The following is a 14,075-nucleotide window of genomic DNA, read 5'->3' as shown; positions in this document are numbered from 1 at the left end:
TGGTATGAACACCGACTCCCTCCGAGCACTGCCAGTGAACAATGTGGCTTCAATTACATTCCTGTGGAGGGCTTTCACTCGTAGTCAGGTGCCATTGCAGAGTTTGGAAGAGCTGCACTTCTGAACCAGCATCACTGGAGCCCCCACTTTGAGGAGAAGCTTGTGGTCTGGGAAGCCAGGAGGGTTGAGCATGTTGAGGAACTCCACAGGATAGTAGACCACATCATCCATTTGCAGCACTGAGTCCACAGATCTGTACTCCATTTCTGCCTCTTCGAGGGAGTTAAGTTGTGTTTCATTAATGATGGCAGCCTTGTAATTCTTGGAGGTCAGAATGGCATGCTTGCATAGCCCGTCCATGGACTTCTCTGTGATAGTGGTGATATCAGGGTATATCGTGGCTGTGAGGTCTGCTAGGGTCATCACAACTGTGCCTAGGTCTCCAGGGATGATCACCTTTCCCTTGGACTCGGGACTTTCTGGTACTTCGCCACTGCTGTTCAGTGCACCGCAGGAGTACTATGTTCTCCATTTCTTTGCCGCATCTCTATGTTGCTTCCTCCTTTTAGCATTGATATATCTTGCACAGTATCTGCCAGGAGGCTGCTTGGGGGGCAGTAAGAGATGATGACCACAAGAGGTGTGAGGTGGAGTTGGACTGAGGGAGGGGTGGGGTGGTGGACACTTCGGCAGGTTCATGTGAGAGGTTTGAATTGAAATGACCCCTAGAAAGGTTGTGCACCATCTCCCCATGAACATTTAAAAACTCAGTTGCCGTTCTGACTTTTATATAAAATCCCTTTTCAGGAGGCTGCAATTTCCTTTACCTAATTTTTACCTCAGAACACAGAGTTCCACAGCTGACCCATCAGCCTCCCAGCCACACAGGAAAGCCAGGCCCCACAGGGAGATTGGCAACCCTAGACTGGGAGGTGTATTCTTATCTCAGGACACAACCAGTGACTCCCAATAGCAAGTATATACTCTTTATAATGTTGGAGAGATGACCAATCAAGGCCGCATATGCAAATGACCTCAGGGAAGAGTGGCAGTTGGCGGGGGGGGGGAGGGAGGAGCATCCTCCCAGCCACACAGGGAAGCTGTATCCCTATGGGAAAACACATTTTTACCCATTTTTACCCCCTTAGGGGACGAATTTCTTAAAATCCCTTCTTAATGAGCCTCTAGATCACAAAAGGAACGTCCTCACCAAATTTCACGTTTCTAGGTCCAGGGGTTTGGGCTGGGTGTTGATGAGTCAGTCACGACACTTGTCTTTATATATATAGATGAGGCTTCTTTTGCATGCAAGCCCAGACTTTGCAGCTCCACCAGCTTTCTCAGCATGTGAAGATGAGAATTCCACTGGGTTGTCTCACTTGCTATTTTAATCCATGCAGAGGTAGATTGTTTTCCTCCCACTATTCGCTACAAATTTAACAGGTCATTACTAGCTGAGGAAAGCTGGCAAAATTTGCTTCAGCCAGATGCTGTTTAATATTAACTGTCATTCCTACAAAGATAGTGCATCAGCAGGTTCTGACAGCATGCAAAATACAGTCCATAGGCAGATTAACATCTTGCAGCCTTCTGATAATATATTTATCTGATCCTGATTAAAAAAACAAGGGAAGGTGGGATAAAGAAACTTATTCACACATTTAGTGAGATTTTTGACTTTAATTCCATTCCATTAGCTATGTCAGTGATAGTTTGTTCATCTAGCACTGCTATAGACATCTTGTCCCAGGAAAGCAGCTAGGAAGTTCCTTTTCTGTATAGTTTGGTCTACTATGTAGGCTTATAAATCAGATATGTAGTTTGGTGCTCTCCACCACCTGCAGGTACAGAAAAGCACAAATGGAACTGGGCCAGAAAGAACTACAGGTGAAAAATGACAGAAGAGATTAATATTCTTAGTGACAAAGGAGATGATGTACAAAGAAAGGTGGACATGGGGTCTCTTGCCAGTACAGATGTGTGCAGGAAGACTAGGCAAAGAAGAGCCTCAATGACAGTAAGGCAAATAAGCTCTCAACCAATAGCACATACAGGTTCTTTATTATACTGTAAGCATGTGCATCATCCCCTTAATTATTATAATCTCCAGTAGTACCCTGGAAGAAGGGTATAGTACTTACTGCTAAGCCTACTGACAGCTTTTCATGAATTCAAGTCTCTGTGTCACTAATAGCTTCCATTTGGACTACTGGAGAAATTAGGTGGCTCATTCACATATTGCAATGTCAACAAGATGAGAGTGCCATAAATGTAGGTTACTGGAAGCTCTGAATGAATGACATATGATAAACTATTCCATTAAGAATCTTAGGAGAATTGATACTGCCTACTTTCAATGGTAGAATGGTCTGCTAACTAGGTTGATATTTGATGCTTTAAAGAGGTTGAATCCAAGTGTATTGCATTTCAAAAACCACTTTTACTAACTTCAATGGTACAGGGTACATTAGGATTGTGCTGCCCACCTCTCAAGTATTGTTCCTAATTTGTGAGTAATATTGGAGAACATATACTAATCTGCTATGTCTGCTTACTCATCTGTAAAACAAGTATACCTATACTACACAGGGGAGTTGTAAAAATGTATAGATTGATTGCTTTCAAGAAACTTCGAGATGCCTGGATAAAGTGGTCCATAGCAGCCCTAAGCATTATTATTTCCTATTTCTATGATTTTTTCCATTAGTCATTTCCTGCATAAAACAAATTACAAAAAGTCAATTGTCCATTAGAAAAAAATAATAGCTGACAATATTTTGGAAGTCCAGAATTTTTGTCTATAATTTTTATATAGGAATCCCAAAAATGTTCAGAATTGAAAAGCAGACTCAACACAATTAGGAAATCAAATCTCTCTCTGTGTGTCTCTCAGTCTGTATATACTCACACAACTAGAGTGCTAACCAATAAGATGCTACATGATTAATCATATTTCACGGATAAAAATAAAGATGCATATGATCAGACTTTGTGTCTTTTTAAGGATATTGAAGGTAGTATCGAAAAAGCTCTTCAATTTTAGAAAACAAAAGCTACCAGCTATAATAACATTCCAGAGTTTACAACTCTGTGCCCTTCATTCCCCTAACTGTGCCCTTCATTCCCCTAACCGTTTAAATTTGTCTTTATTGGTTAATCAACTAAAGCTTGCCTGAATGCACATCTAAATCAGTTAAATCTTCCAGTCATTAATACAAAACTGTTATCTATTATAAGAAGCATTTCTGTTCAATAAAACTTAAAATATATCCTCCCATACCTGTACATTCCACATTAGTTTTTTCCCACTGTATTGCTTCTTTTAGATTGGTTTTGGCTTTAGGGCTATAATCCAAGCATACCTATTTATAGGTGATTGGATATTACCTATATTTACACTGTGCTATATATTTTAATCTTTAAAAGCTATTAGGATTCACACACACACTTAAAATTGTGATGGGGTATATGTCCTAAAAGATCATTGTTCTAAATTGTTCAATGCATGCATTTATATAGGCCTAGAAGAGAGTGGAACTGACCCCATTGCTATGGCTCCCAGCTATCCATAAATATATGGATGTCTGTAGAAAGCCCTATGCACAAAGCCTTTGGATGTTCACTTACAAATACTGTAGAGGTATACTGTAAGAACCAGGAATACTGTATTAGGGATATTCTAAGAGCCGTGACCTGAATGCTCCAGGTAGCTCAATCTCATCAGATCCTGGAGCTAAGCAGAGTTAGCCCTGAATGGGAAACTACCAAGGAAGTCTAAGGTCACTACACAAAGGCAGGCAATGGAAAACCTCCTCAGAACATCTCTTGCCTGGAAAACCCTATAGAGTTGCCAAAAGTCAGCTGCAACTTGATGGCACAAAAGAAAAAAGAACCTGGCCACGCTTGGAAAGCCTACACGCATACAGCTTCTTGCAGATGTGCACCTGTCATTTAGGGATGCAGGGATATTTGGGGATGAGACCAATGGGTATGATCTAGCTCTCCTCTGTATACATAATGTTTGAACAACTCTAGTCAGTAGACTAGAGTATGTGCAAAAATAAACACTGGAGTTTTTTTTTAAAGTTGGAATTTTTTTTAAAAAATCTACTTTTCTATTAAATAAAGTATTAGTTGAAGACTAGGAAACAATCTAATTTGCAATGCAAGCATCTGGGATTGAAATTTTGAGTTAGACTTTGCCTATTCTATATAAAGGACATATCTCAATTTATGTAATAAACGTTAGTGCAAGGCAGAGAAAAAAGAAACTAGAATGACAAATCACGAAATAGTATTAAGATTGTATAATATTTATCTATATGTTGGATTCTGAGGCAGTACAGTAAATTAGTTCAAGTGTTTCAAGCCCAAGCCTCTTCAAGAGCACCCTAAAATAAATAATCAGTGATCTGTATGATAGGATTTCGAGGCATAGTAATAGCAACATCTACTTTGCTGTAATTTTCAAAGCCAATTTTTGCAGAATGTGTTGGCAGACTGAAGTAATTTGACTAAGACTGGAATTCAAATCTCTTTTCTTTCATAAGGCTTACTTGGTAATGCCAGGTCAAATATGCTTTCTCAGCATTGATTTATTATTATTATTTATTTATTCAACTTATATTCACCTCTCTATCATGTCTGGTGCTCAAGGTAGTTTACAACATACATATAAAATACAAACATTAAAATCAATGACACAATACGAAAACGAAATACAGATATTAAAAACCAACAACATAGTAAAATTCAAACATTAAAACCCACACATCTAAAAGAACATCTAAAAGAACAGCACCACCCCTAAACCCGACTTATGCTCATCATCTATATATATAAAGACAAGTGTCCTGACTGACTCATCAACACCCAGCCCAAACCCCTGGACCTAGAAGTGTGAAATTTGGGGAGGACATTCTTTTTGTGGTGTAAAGGCTCACTAAGAAGGGATTTTAAGAAATTTGCCTCCTAAGGGGTAAAAAGGGGTAAAATGTGTTTTCCCATAGGGATACAGCTTCTATGTGTGGCTGGGAGGATGCTCATCCCCCTCCCTCGCCAACTGCCAACTCAGCCACTCTGCCCTGAGGTCATCAAAGTAGGGGCTCAAGTGATAGTGTGCCAGAACCTCGGCCCACCCAAACTCTGCACCAGACTTCACAGGAAAATCACTGAGGCCACATTGTTCACCGGCAGTGCTCGGAGGGAGCCGGTGTTCACACGCATACCATTCATACCATCAGATAACCTCTTCGAGTTCAAGGGACTGCAGTTCCCCCTCAAGGTCTGCTATGCTTTGACAATCAACAAGTCCCAGGGACAGATACAGAAAGTGGCAGGAATTGACTTGAGAGAGGACTGCTTCTCACATGGGCAGTTCTATGTGGCCTGCTCCAGAGTGAGCTCACCCAGCAGCCTGGTGATCCTGAGGGAAAAATCACCTATGAGGTCTACAAAGAGGTCCTTCAGTAGAAAAAAAAAAGGTTGTACGTATTTTTCACTTTATTTATTGCACTACAGTGTTTTCCTTTTAAAAATCTCTTCAATAAATGTTACATTTAGAAATTCATTTCATCAGTTTTAGGCATCAACATGCTTCGCTTTATTCAAACACTTTTGTGAAGCTCGGGTACTATGCTATTATACTACAAAACCAACTCAAGCCACCTACCCCAAACCAAAAAATGTTACTTACCCGTAAATATTATAACCGGATTTAAAGAAGTTAAATACTGTAGCAAAGCATGGGCATCAGGCTAGTCTATATATATATAAAGACAAGTGTCCTGATTGACTCATCATTGCCCAGCCCAAACCCCTGGACCTAGAAACATGAAATTTGGGTAGAACATTCCTTTCTTGATGTAAACACCAACTAAGAAGGGATTTTAAGAAATCTGCCTCCTAAGGGGGTAAAAAGGGGTAAAATGTGTTTTCCCATAGGTATACAACTTCCCTGTGTGGCTGGCAGGCTGCTGCCTGCTTCTCCCCACCTGCTGCCCACTGCCAGCTTGGCCACTATTTCCTGATTGGGCCAGCCTTTCAAGGTCATTTTCTTATGTGGCCTGATTTGTCCTCACCCCAACGTTCTAAACAGTATGCAGTTGCTATTGGGAGTCCATCCTTTCAACCTCTCTGCCAACACCTTTGCAAATATTTTATAATCATTATTCAACAACGAGATTTGTCTATAATTTTTGACATTGGTCAAATCTTGACCTTCCTTCGGAATCAGCAATATATTGGCTTCATTCCATGAATCAGGAATCCTTTGATCTTGCATCACTCCATTCATTGCCTCTTTCAGGAAAGGCACCAGTTCGTTAGCCATCACTTTATAAAACTTTGCCGTTAATCCATCTGGTCCTGGCGCCCTTCCTGTTTTCGTTGACTGTATAGCTTCCTTTATTTCTTCTTCCGTCACTTCCTTATTTAATTTCTCTTTCCATTTTTCAGGAATTGTCGGAATTTTCATCTTCTCTAAATATTCCGCTATTGAATCTCTGCTCACTTCTTTTTTTTGGTACAGTTTTGCATAGAACTTTAAAATGGCTCTACTAATAGCTGCTTGGTCCATAAACACCTTATCGTCTTCTAGGATTTTGCTTATGATTTTCTTCTCCTTCCTTTTTTTTAATTGCCACACCAAATATTTCCTGGGTTTATTTGCGCCTTCAAACGACCTCTGATTCATCCTCTTTAAATTCCACTCTAATTCTTTGTTGTCCATTGCCATCAATTGTTCCTGCAGAATTTTAATATCCTGGTATATTTTCTTTTTCCCCGGTCTTTTCTTAAGTTGTATCTTTTTGGCTTTTATTTTATCGAAAATTTCAGATCTCTTTTCCTCCTTTTTCCTCCTACTTCTTGCATTTAAGTCTATTAGTATGCCTCTTATCACCGCTTTATATGTATCCCATACTTTATTAGTCAGCACTTCTTTATTCAGGTTATATTGTATAAAAAATTTGGTCTCCCTTTGTAGCAACGCAATATTTTCTTCTATTTGTAACAAGTCCTTATTTATTCTCCATCCTTTTCTTTTATTATTTTCCCCAAATCTCCACATAATTGGATTATGATCTGAGCCTACCTTTGGCGTTATCTCCGCCTCTCTAGTCCATAGTGCCAGTTCTTTAGAGGCCCAGATCATATCTATTCTTGATAGTGTGAAATGTCTTGCAGAGTAAAATGTGTACTGTCTATTTTTAGGGTACTGTCTCCTCCACACGTCTTCTAAACTTTCTTGTTCCTTAAGCATAAAAAACGCCTTTGGTAATAGTCCTCTTTTTTTGTGAGCAGCTTTGAACTGCTTGTCCTCTTCCAGGTTTGTAACTTCATTGAAGTCACCCGCCAAAATTATGTGATCATAGGTCAGTTCATCTAATTGTTTCTCTAGGTCCTTAAAATTTTTTTCTTTTGCACCATTAGGTGCATAAATCCCAATTATCAGTATCTTCTTAGAATTCCAAATAATTTCCACTGCTAAATATCTGGCTTCTGCATCTTTTAAAACTAGTCTGGGCTGCAATTCATCTTTTATATACAATGCAACTCCCCTCTTTTTCTTTTTAGAAGCGGCAACAAATTCTTTTCCCAATTTAACAAATTTCAAATATTTTTCATCTTGCTTTCTAATATGCGTCTCTTGCAGACAGACTATATTACATTTTTGTTTTGATAGCCAGTGGAAAATAGCCTTACGTTTACAGGGTGAATTTAGTCCATTAACATTCCAAGATAAAACTTTACACTCCATGATCACTTTCTTATAGTTTTTGGTAAGTCCTTTTCATTTTCCCTAATAAAAGTCTCCATCTCGTGGCCAGATCTAATGCTCTTCCTTACTCCACCAAACTCAAATGCCAGTCCTTCTGGTATTTCCCATCTATATCTAATTTTCAACTCCTTTAGCATCTGAACCAGTTCTCTATATTTCTTCCGCTCGAATAGCACCGATCTGGGCAACTCTTTCATGATTCTCACCACTTTTCCATTGACTTCTAATGGATCCTGAAACTGTTTGCTCACAATCAGTTCTCTTGTATTTCTAGTCATGAATTGGACAATCATATCCCTTGGTAGTTTCCTCTGAGCTGCAAATCTGGAATTGATTCTATACACCACGTCCAAGAAAGCTGCAATTTCTTCCTCTTCTTTCCCCAGGTATTCTGCCAAAATTTCTGTGATCTGGTCTTGGGCTGATTTTCCCTCTACTTCTGGGATTGCACAAAATCTTAATTGCTTTTCCATTTGTTTACATTCTGCAACGGCCATTCTGTCTCTCATTCCTCTCATTTCAGTCTTTTGCACGTCTGCTAAAGTTTCTACCGTTCCCTCTACTGCGTTGACTCTCTACTGTGTAGCTTGTAGGTCATTTTGTACTTTATCCATACCTTTTGTCAGTTCTGCCATTTCCAATTTAAGTGTCTCTTTAAAGTCTTTTAATTCTTTCGCCATCTCTAGCATCATGTCCTTAAGCTCTTTATTTCCTTCTGAAACTTTTTTATCCAGGTTCTCCATCGTGGTTTGCCACTCTTTCTTCGACATCGTGGGGCTAGCTCTGCTTCACTCCCACGAGTCTGCCCTTTTCCTTAAATCTGTGACGCTAATTTGATACTTTCTTTTATTTTTAAAAGTCCAATTCCGGTTTGTTTTGGTCAAACGCTATTTTAAACTGTCCAAAATGTCGGGCGTTTTTTCTCTATCGTTTTATACTGAAGCACTCGCCCTTACCTTCTTTAAAGATGGCCTACTTCCGTTCTCATTGAGGTCGCCGCTTGCCCTATTTCAAAATGGCGTCGCCCCACTTCCGGCATTTAGAAAAAGAGTCCTTCTCCCTCATCTCTTTATGGTTCTGACGTATTTCCTGTTCCTTTACGTTTCACAGCAGTTCTCGCGATTTTTAAGCTTTCTCACAGTCCATTATCTCTTCCCCGCCACAGGTATGTAAACAATAATCCAATTTCCGCGCTTACTTCTCCTTGCAAAAGTACTTTTCAAATTTTTTCTTGCCAGAATCTTCTCCCTTATATAACTAGTCTGTTGCAGTTCTTAAATCCACTTTAGCCACTTATTTCTTTTTATAATCTGTCCCGTACTGAGAGATAGCGATCTTTACCTCCTTTAGCGTTATTCTTGGGTTGTACTCTCTGCTTCTGTTATCTGATCGAATCCCATCTCTTGCTGTTTGAATGAAGCTTGGGCATGTAGGTCTTATGCCAGAATTTGACTCCAGAGCCACTGCAGAGATCTTGGCAAACTTTCTTCGGGTGGGACCTCAAGGGCGGGTGGGAGTTCGTTGTATAGAACCCCCCCCACCTGAGATCAACGCGCCCTCAGGTTCTTGAGCATTCTCGCCTGTTCTCCGCCTGAGAACAGGTGGCTGCGGGCAGTTTGTGCCCCTCCAGACTTCCAAACAGTGGCATGGACAGCTCAGCTCTTAGAGCTGCGCCAGACCTCCATGGATCCCAAACCGGAAGTCAGGAATAAAACTCTACTAACCAATAAAATAAAATAAAATAAAAATAAAATAACAGTGTAAAAGTTTACTGTGCAGCTGCAAAGTTTTTTCAACTATCATTCGACTGGCAAACAGGTAAACTGTGCTGGGCCATTGCTGGTGGGTGTCCCTTTTGTTGGTTTCTGTGGATGGTATGATGGGCATCCTTCTGGAGGCAGGACAAGGCCCAAATGATGAGGAGCACCCTAATGCTCCTCTTCATCCAGGATTGATGGAAGTCAATAGTTTCCCTTTTTCTCCAGGAGACCCCGCAGGCATACTTTGGTCTTTACACTGCATGCTGAAAAGGAACCTAGCACACAGTGCACATAGAGCTTGAAAATGGCATCCAGGCATGGTGCTTCGGTGTGCTTTTAGAAGGAATATTCCAGGTGGCAGTGCGGAGAAAATTAGCTGCTTGTTTCTGATGTTCTGATTGGCCATTGCCAGTTCATTTAGTACATGTGTGGTATACCACTGTTTCAATATATTGCTATCATGCAATTTTTTTTAAAAAAACCTGTGCAGTGCCACCACACACCAAAACAAAATGTCTAGGTGGGGGGAGCAATGAAGAACAGCACAGGCATGACCTACAGATATGCAACGACGCTCTGAGGAAATGATGAGTGGGGGAGGGGGGGTAACAAAGAGAACTGAAACAGGAACATTAAGGCTGTCTGGAAGATGCCTTAGAAGTAAGTCCATTGAATTTAATGGGTTTCGCTCTTAAGCAATCATGTATAGGATTGCAGTTTTAGGTTTCCAAACATTCTGATTTCATATACTTTTTTACTTTTACTTTTTGCTACCATCCTTCTGAAACAGAAGCTGTATAACATGGAGACTGGAGCCTTTCCAAATGAGACAATTTTCTTTGGACCTGGTTTTTGAAATAAAAGGTTTGCCACCTCTTGATTTTTTTTCAACTTTCTTCAATTGAGAATGTAGGACTTCCCTTTTCCTGGCACATGGTCCAAATTCATTATTTCTGCATAGAGCTAGGCAAGCTGCTGATCGTAAGTCAGTCAGTAACAGTGATAGAACAGAATCACTGACACCCTTAACTGTGAACACAAGTCTTCTTCATCCAGGAAATGCAGTTATTGCAGCTATTCCTGGTTGGAGTGCTGATAAAGTTTCTGGCACACAGAATGATGAGCAGTCTGTAATGTCAATTCAAGATAAACAACCTACAATACTGGCGAAAGTAGTCCCTGAAACAAACATCTTGAGGCAGCAGAATTACTTCAATCTAAGGCCATTGATATTAATGGCCTTAGACTGGAGTAACTCTGCATAGGATTGCCCTGTCACAGGCCAACCTGTGTGATAAAAAAAAGTTTTCAGAGTTTCAGGATTCTCAAATATGTATGTTTTTGTTTCTTTACATGACAAGTAATTTTGGGAAAGGAATGCAAGGAAAAGCTGCTTCTTTGCCTTCTTTTCTGTTCTAATTTGTAAGGTGTGTTTTTTCTACTAAGAACAATGCGGCCACTCCCAGCCTGTTACTTCAGCCACTTAGGCAGGGGACCTCTCTTTGCCTACCTGGTGGAGGGAGAGGCAGAGAGCCTTTTCCTGGCCATCCAGGTCTTCAGGATGGGGACAGAGACTGACATCATAAAAGGCAACTCCACCTCTCAGCCACTGCAGTTTGCCTTGTGCTTGGCCCACCCACCCGCTCTACAGTAGTGCAGGTTTAGTTGGTCACTTATTATTAGGGCCAGGTAGGAATTTTTTTCTCTTCCAAACTGGCTTATAGGGAGGGATGTTTTTTGCCTACCTTACAAGGGTTGTGGTAATTGGTTTACGATGGTACCTTAAATAGGTTTCTGTTGGCAAAATAGGATATGGGTTAAGTGAGTGGGCTGGTGAGCACCCTAGGCACATCCCCATTAGGGGAAAATGGGGTTTGTCAGGATCGCTGGCATGTTTGATGGATGCCAACTTGGAAGGCAGACTGCTGCGTGGGACCCCCTGTACAAGTAAGGCCCTCATGTTTGATGGCTGGGGTGCTATAGGCCTGGTGGGGGTCCCATTTGCCTGGCAGGCCAGTCCCAGCCATGAGCATTGGATGACTTGTGCCTAGGGCAGTGGGGCTCACCCAGACAGGTCAGAGCAGAGGTCCAGGGATGACCTGGGCCCTTTTTGTGTTTGCAGTAATGTTGAACATCAATGTTGTTGCCAAATAAATGGCCCTTTAGTTCCCAACTTACTTGGCTGCCTCTTTATTCTGTCGGGGGTGGGGGATGTTTTATGTTTATAGCACTAGTTTCAGAGCAGTCAGATAGCAAACCAATTTAAATTTAAATCAAATGGTCTTAAAAGAATATAATATAAACACAACATGTGATTTTGTTAAAGTGGAAGTAAAAAGACCCAAACAAATTTCAGCTTTTTTGTCTGTTTAAGAGTGTTTTTATTCATTATGACTGAAATATAGTGTGAAGACAATGCTGCCATAACCCAAATAATATGCTATAACATTACTCTCCTTTAGCTCTTTGCATGAGACCAGGAAAGATACAATGGAGTGGATGGACAGTGGACAGTGAAGATGGGTGAAGGCATGGCTTTTTGCAAATAGGAGAGTGGCATGTTAAGGCAATGCTCTGTCACAGAATGGGATGGGGAGGTATTTATTCTGTAGATTTTAAATTGCTTTTTGTAAGCTGCTGTGAACCATGAGGAAATGTGGGATATAAATATTTAAATAAAACAATATTCAGCAAATAATAATTGTGTGCCATCACGCTGCAACCAACTCACAGCGAACCCAGGACCATGGAATTTTCAAGGCAAGAGATAAGCAGAGGTGGTTTGCCATTGCGTTCCTTTGCATAGCAACGCCAGCCTTACTTTGTGGTCTCCCACACAAGAACTAACCAACTACTGAGCTTCCAACTCTGACAACATTTGGCTAGTCAGAACTACTCAAGCTGCTACATTCAGTAAAGCAAACATTACATATCTAATTAACAAATTAAAAATCCTTCTAAAAAGCCTGCAAACTAGGTCCGTATTATGATCTCTGTATTGTAAAAGAGGGGCAGAAGCTGAAAGAGTGTAACTTGCCTAAGGTAATGATTGGCTAGCATATGATTCAAATAAGAGCCTTTCTGATTTGTATTGCAGTTCCTTAGACATTATGCCACACCACCTAAAACTTGATATTATTGTTTGGAATAAGTATTATGAGGCCATTAAGCAGTAAACAATAGATTTTGTGTGTGACATGTTGGGAATTTGGGACATATTACGTACTTCAGGGTTCTAAATCAACTCAGCATAGCAGTCCTAAATGTGAATGTTCAGGTAAATTATTGAATATTCAACACATATAGCTTCATGACTCCTATAGCTATATCTGGTCATTAGACAGTGGTTATAATGCTCACTATAACTGTAACTATTCATACTAGCTACACTGCTGATCTATCTGTCATTTGTACTACATAGGAAAACATCACTCTCATCACTTCACTGTGTAGTCTATTTATACATTATGTATCAGTCAATTCGAAAATTTGAATTCTTTTTCTGGGATAACAGAACAGGAACTTTCTTAGTTAATTTTTGCAAGTTCTTTGCATTGAAATCCAAGTCAGTTTCCAGTTGATCAGTAATCACTCTCTCTCTCTCTCTCTCTCTCTCTCTCTTGTGGTATGTCATGTCTTTAAAATTATAGTTGCATTTGAAGTCATGACTTAATTGTGACTGGGTGTGCATGGGGAAAAATTCGGTTTTCCCACTTCAGTTTACCGTAAAAACCCGAAAGCTGAAGTGGCAAGCTGCTTCGGCTTCGGGAATTTAAATCGCTTCGGTATGCTCCACAAATATTTGGAACATACCAAATGGGGGCGAAACCTGTCTCCAAGCCCACCCCACCCCCCAACTTGGTCCCCTGTCTCCCCACCCACACTCCCACCCCTATCCCCACTTACCTGTCCAGGAGCAACACCAGCTGGGCAGTGAGGAAGGCTGGCACAGGTGCTCCACCACTTGCACCACCTCCTCTGCCACAGTGGTGGCCTGCAGAGCAGTGGGGAAGGCTGCAGCTGGTGCCTCCACCACCTGCACCGCCTCCTCTGCCACTGGAGTGGCCAGAGGGATGGCGGGGAAGGCTGGATCCAGCGCTTCTGCCGCCTGTGCCACCTATTCCGCCACAGCAGTGGCCTGCGGAGCAACAGGGAAGCCTGCAGCTGGTGACTCCTCCTCTTCCTCCACCACATCAGTGGTCTGCGGAGTGGCGGGGAAGGCCAGAGCTGGCACTTGCACTGCCCACGCTGCCTATTCTGTCACTGTGGGGGCCAGCTGGGTGGTGGAGAAGGCTGCAGTTACTGCCTCTGCTGCCACCTCTGCCACAACAGCACTACAGCAAAGGGCCAGGGAAGTGTTGTGGTGGGTGGGAGGAAGGGAGCCCTTTAAAGTTTAAAGGCCCCTAAGTTTTCTGAAGCAAGATGAATTGCTTCAGGAAACTTTGATTTACGGGTTCTGAATCAGGGCCAGCATGCTGGCCCCAATTCGAAACCCTCGAATCTTTATGGATCAGGTCTAATTCAGGCGTTTATCC

The sequence above is a fragment of the Eublepharis macularius genome, chromosome 3 (genome assembly GCF_028583425.1).
Source record: "Eublepharis macularius isolate TG4126 chromosome 3, MPM_Emac_v1.0, whole genome shotgun sequence".
Taxonomy (NCBI): Eukaryota; Metazoa; Chordata; class Lepidosauria; order Squamata; family Eublepharidae; genus Eublepharis; species Eublepharis macularius.
This window is presented reverse-complemented; position numbering follows the sequence as displayed.